The following is a 6564-nucleotide window of genomic DNA, read 5'->3' as shown; positions in this document are numbered from 1 at the left end:
AAGTGCAATGCTCTTTTTTTCTAAGGATGGCAAGAGGAGAGAAAAGCACAAAACAAGTCAGTGGGATAATCATGGCACAAGACTGTAAACCTTCTCATCCTGCTTCACCAAACAGCCCCAGGCTTACTGCTCTCATCTTACCTCATGGTCTTATATTTCTGTGTATGTGGTTGAAATTCTATTACTGATTCAAGATTGAAATATATTCATCATCTAAAGATTTTGGTTCCAAAAAACAGGCAATTTAAAATATACCTTATGTAGCACACAGACCACAGAGAGACGAGGTAGGATGTGCTCTAGTGATCCAGTGCCCTGAAAAATACTAGCAGATTCCAGGTTTAAGTTGTGGTTCTTCCATCAGATAGAAATGTAGTTTTATAATAAATATGTTGCGTTGGTGGTGGCATAAGGAAAATGGAGTATCTTAAAGGATTTGGAGATTTTTGTGCTGAAGAGCAGATCTGTTGTTTTCTGCCAGACATACTTTTAAAGACCACACCAGTATATTTGTATGTTTCAGCTGATTTAGTATTCATGAGATTTTAAGTTTACTATTATTACTGTGTAAGCGTCTGAGGGGTAAAACTGCTCTGGTAGCAGGTCAGAAGGTTATTATCCATTATTGTCATCGATGTAGATTTTGCTTCGAATGTTTTTTAAACTCTTGATGATTCAATGATAAACTGCCCTTTCAGAGTTGGATCTGTTTTTTGTCAGAGAAAGGAAACTGTAAACACATGTCAAACACAGAATATTCATTAATCAGCCTCAAAGACACAGTCACAGTGGAGCTGTTGGACCTTAAACCTTCTGTTTATTCCTGCAGTTTCAGTGAAGAACTATCCAAAGACTTCATAAAAACCAGAGCTGTGACCAGATCCTTTCAGTTAAAAGCTTACTCTGCACTCCGAGCTAACAGCTAATTGAATAAGCTAAAAAGCTCTCACTAATTTTGGCTCATTCTACCTCCTGCCTGTGTGCGCACGTCACTTAAACCCATCTATGTCACAATTACTTTACATCCAATCATTTTGCCAACCTTGCTGCTTTGTATTAAAAAGATTTTAATGTACTTTTGCAACTGCAACTCAAAAGAAGAAAAATCGAAATTCATTATTGTGAAAATAGCATAATTATTGTTAATGCAGAGCAGACCTTTCATATTCATCTTCTCCTAAACTGCATTGCTTCCTGTTTCATACTGTCTCAAAATGATTGGAAACCAATGGAGTCTGTTAGTGAAATACATCCAAAACTCGAGTACAACATGCATCAGAAAATGGTCACAAAGCTATTAAATGATGTGTAGACAGCACATCATATGGTTCATTAAGCTGCTCAACTTCTCATTAGTTTATTTTATCATGAGTTCGAGTGTCTTATTCTTTCAGTTGAAACAGTTTGGATATGGAATCATGAGTCACAAAACTTGAGGAAATAATGTTTAGGCTTATTTATTTGACTTGTTGCCACCACCCAAATGTTTAAGTGGTTGTTTGTATAAGTGTATATGTGCTTTACTGCTTTAAGGACTTTGTGGTTGATGGCTGAACTAACCACAGCACTATTCTTGCCTTTTACTTAAGTTGAACTTTTTGGTTTACTTGAAGGCAACTTCAAATTTCCACATCTGAATGATCTGTTAGTGGTCAGCCTGCATTGTGGGTACATGGGTTTTTGTTGGCTTTGTTTTGCTGTAGAAGGAAAAGCACAGGTTTCAGGATGGCACAATACTGTTAGAATTAGACAGCGCACATTGCTTGAGACTGCATTTTGAACAGTACTGCAGGAGCTCATGTTCAACCCTACTACTTACCTTCTGCCTTATTTCCCCCTTACTTTCTCCACACATAAATATCTCTAATGCTCATTTTGAATTAATTTAATTTACAATTACGTTTGACGTGATTTTCTGAATATCCTTGAAATAACAGGAGGCCTAGAACCCAAGAATAATACCAGGGTCTATTAAAGTTATGCCATGGAATAACAGCAGAGGTTCTCTTTTCCATTTAGTTAACGTATTAGCAGTATTTTAACCAATCACAGGGTTTCACTTGATCAATGTTTTTATCAGATGGACTAAAATGCAGGAGTAACTGGACAAAATCATCATGGTCTATGGGAAGGTGGGAATATTAAAAAACAGACCTCTTCTCTATAACCTGATCTGTGTAGATGCAGCCTTATATTATTTAAATGGGACATCAATGCCTTTTATGAAAGTTTATTTACAGTGTCTCCCAAATCCATTGTAGCCTTTGTTAACTCATCACCATATTGTGAACATATATACTGATATATATATATATATATATATATATATATATATATATATATATGATGTGAACTGATATATACTGAACATAAAGCTACCTCAGTTTGTTTTCAGCAATATATTTTCTCCTGTAACACAGAAGACGCTTTTGACCCAAGAAACTCAATAAGACAAAATCCCCAGAATTAAATTGAAAATTCCATTAAATTATATCGACTATACCCCAGAACACAGCATTGACACATAAAGATAACTGAAATGTATTGAGAAATGGACAGCTTGTTTCACCAGATTCAACATGCAACTCCAATTTTTATTTGTAATTGAATAATACACTGTTTTAATAATGTGCAGATGATCATGACAAGGATCATTTCCATCCCATTAATTAGGCTTAAATCATCCATTTATTTTCATTATGGCAGTCATTTTTATATTTTTTTAAATATTAATTCATTATACATCCTACCCAACCATGGCAGCACTACACCACCATGCATATTTTTAATGCATCTGGCCATTGGATTAAATATTTGTTCCATAAACTTATGACTTGTTGAAAAGAACCACAACGGAAAGAGGAGTTTGGTCTGTCTTCAGCTTCTTTATACCAGGCATTAATTTGCTAAAAATAAGGTACTGTTCTGACTCCTTTCCTCACTCTGGTCATAACTCTTGTAAGCTGCTTTCTATGTTTTGTTTGCCTTAAAGAGAGTATATTTCTATTTTTATCATTTTTTCAGCCACAAAAACAGTTTAGGCTGTACTGAAAGCACAGCTTGGTTATCAGAGAGGAAGAGAGTGAGAGAGAGAGAAAGAGAGAGAGAGAGAGTGTGTGTGTGTGTGTGTTTCTTCTTTAACTATTCAATAGCATAACGTGTCAACAGCTGTTTCTGTGCTTGTACTAGGACTCAGTCATTGTCCCTCCTACCAGCATAAACCTCTCTCAGAACATCTCCCATCCTGCTGTTCCCTCTGTTTACCACTCACAGTAGGAAAACAACTACATTTCCCCCCTTACTTTAAGTTTTTAACCAACTTATATTTCTTCGTCCTGCAGTCACAGTAAAGGTTATCCACAAATTCACACCTCAACTAAATGTTTTGGATCATTGTACTGAAATTGAGTTAATGTAGGAAGTTACATTTTAGCCCAACACCAGATATATTCTACAAACATTAGGCATAGGATAATATATTTTAATATTATAACAGCCATACACATGGTCTTAATCAAGATTTGAATTGGCATCATGATCCAAAGTCATAGTGCCACATCCAAAACAACTGGGTGAAACTGGGAAGCCAGTGAGGGATCATTTACTAAATGCTGCACCTCTTCTGGTCAGTGGGGCAGCCCATACGGGGTGGGGGTGAGGGCTCCTACTGATAATTGAAATTGACTTATATCCCCTCCAATCACAGTGTTTACCCTACCTCAGCCAAATATTGTTAATGGCCCGAGTTTAGGAAGATCAGAAAACCATCATATGGATCATTTTTGGAATGGTTGTATGTGTCACGCAGCAGTCATGTACTTTTTCTATGTGAGCCCTAAGACTCTATCTGTTTTCACCAGCTCTAATGGATCAGAGCTCTGATGTAGGTCTGGGCCTAGTTAATCACAAAGAGAAGACTGGAAGCCTCTGCTCACTGCTGTCTAACAAGAGAGAAGGATTGTATTTCCTGTGGATGGTGGAGATGTGTCCAGCAGCCATAGTTCCGATGAGATCATTCAGCCTTAGTACAAGCACAGTATCCAGCAGGTGAATAATAGCAAGATTCCAGTCACACTTGTATAATCATTCTGTACAGATGTCTGTTTAGAGAGTTGGTTGAACATGGAGCACCACAGATAGTGAACTGATCAACGTAAAAGCTCATCTGTAAATAAATTTATGCAAAGTGTACATGTTAAAAAAAGAACATTCCTCTCTTTTTGAGTTCTGACTGTGAAGGGTGTCTTTAGAAGTTTGATGCCACCACAATGGCTGTAACTATGACAATAAAAAAATCATAAATGTGGTGTACGTGGTGTATTAAAAAAGATACAAATGTTCAAGACCAATAATGGTCTTTTCAGTAAGTTGCATTGTGTGATGAGTTCAATGGAGAAAAAGTACATTTTAATGTAAAAATAAATCAAGAGTGATAAACATGATCAAAATAACATTTTTGTATATATGGGATTTTTGTAAATTTTTATTTGAATCTAATGCAACACAAGCTACCAAAATTCATTTAATAAAGTACACTGTGGTCATTTTTCTGGCCTCCAGTTTGTTCATTTGTTCTTTATGTAATCCAACATTGTGTCTCGACAGACAGAATGTCTCTAAATCTGCCCCAAAAGATCTGAGTGTGGACACAATCTAATTTTAGGGGATCAAGAAGAGGGGCAGATGTGCATTCAGTTCACAATTAAATGTTTACTCAAAATGGGATGACTGCCACAGCAAAGATCCAGGAAGGACACCAGCTCAACAGGGCAGGATGGATCAGTGATTCTCTCAGGAGCCCCTGGCGCTTATTGCAGATCACATGTCACTGTAACCAGTTAACCTGGAAGCAAGAGATCATCTGGGTTTAGACTTCCTCACCTTCTTCCTCTCTGGGTCTGGCTTATTCCTCCTGAACTCAAGCAAGCCCCCAAACGTACACACATACAAGCTTTATCAAAAAGGAACATTTTATGTCTAAACTTCAATGTAGAGATGGTGTCTCCCTTCTGAACCCGAAGTGGGAGCTGGTTCCACAGGAGAGGAGCCAAAGGCTGTACCTCCCCTCCTACTCTCACAGTGTGTAGGAACAACAAGAGAGCCTGTATTTGGGGAGCAAAGTGATCTACTGGGATAATACCATGTATGAGCTCTTTAATAAATGATGCAGCTAATTATTAGGGGCTTTGTGTGTGAAGAGCAGGATTTTCTATTCCAAATTTTACAAGGAGCCAAATCAGAAGAGGCTAAGACAGGAGTCATATGACAGTAGACAAGAGTAATATGATGTCTCCATTTAAATTTGGTACAATTTGGACACACAATACGTTTAATATTATTAGAATTTGAATAGACAGACCACCAGCACTCTGTAGCAGTGGTGGCCATGGGACTCATCAACTTGAGTGATGTTAATCACAACAACAGGGCGTTCACAGCAATGAGGGTGTTCATAAATACGGCAAATGACAGCATATTCTCCAGTTCAGGTTTCTATGTAATTGAATAAACTAAAGTTTTGAAAAACAAATTGTACCAAACAAAATCTCAGGTTTGGTGGCCTTGCATGAATAAAGTAGCTGAGATATTGAAAAGTCTGCAATGGATGTCAGTCTGTTTCAGTCTTTGTTCTATAGAAAAATCTATTGTTAATTTTATGACATTCATTGAAATTAGTTAAATTAAATACACTGCTCAAAAAAATTACCCGAAAACGTCTGTGCATTCTCCTGATGATTCAGCAGATGGTGTCCTGGGGGATCTCCTCCCAGACCTGGATCAGGGCATCAGTGAGCTCATGCACAGTCTGTGGCAGGACTTGGCAGCGTCGGCTGCACGATACATAACGTCCTATAGGTGCTCAATTGGATTTAGGTCAGGGGAACGTGAGGGCCAGTCAATGGCATTAATGCCTTCATCATGCTGGATGATGATACAGGCAGCATAATGTTCACCACGGCGTCTCCATCTCTTTTAAGGTGTTGACCATAGACTGTTTATAAAAGGGCATGACCTTCGATGTTACAGCCGGCCTCCTGGGATCTCCTCCATGCTCTTGAGACTGTGCGGGGAGATACAGCAAACCTTCTTCTGACCGCACATATGGTAAATGTGCTATCATGGAGGAGCTGGACTACCTGTGCAACCTGATTGGGCTGCAGGTACCACCTTATGCTGTCAGCAGTGACAAGGACACTAGCAGAACACAAAACCAGTGAAGAATCAGTCAGGAAGGATGAGGAGAGAGCAGCTGTCTGTAGCCACCACATGTAAATCCATTACCTTCTTTGGGGTTGTCTTGCTTTTGCCTCTCCATTTCACCTGTTGACACATTCATTTGCACCAGAGCAGGTGAAATAGAATCACAATCACTTTGGCTACCTGAATGGACAGATTGATATAACTGAAGTTTAACTGACTTGGTGTTATACTGTGACGATTATGTGTTCCCTTAATTTTTTTGAGCAGTGTATATAGCCTCTACATAGACGAAAACCGGATCAGATCTTTGTCGGCAGGGGCAGACAGGACTGACGTGAAAGAAGAAATTAAATCAAACAGTTT

The sequence above is a fragment of the Hippoglossus hippoglossus genome, chromosome 17, assembly GCF_009819705.1.
Source record: "Hippoglossus hippoglossus isolate fHipHip1 chromosome 17, fHipHip1.pri, whole genome shotgun sequence".
In the NCBI taxonomy this organism is placed as follows: Eukaryota; Metazoa; Chordata; class Actinopteri; order Pleuronectiformes; family Pleuronectidae; genus Hippoglossus; species Hippoglossus hippoglossus.
Note: the sequence above shows the minus strand (reverse complement) of the source record.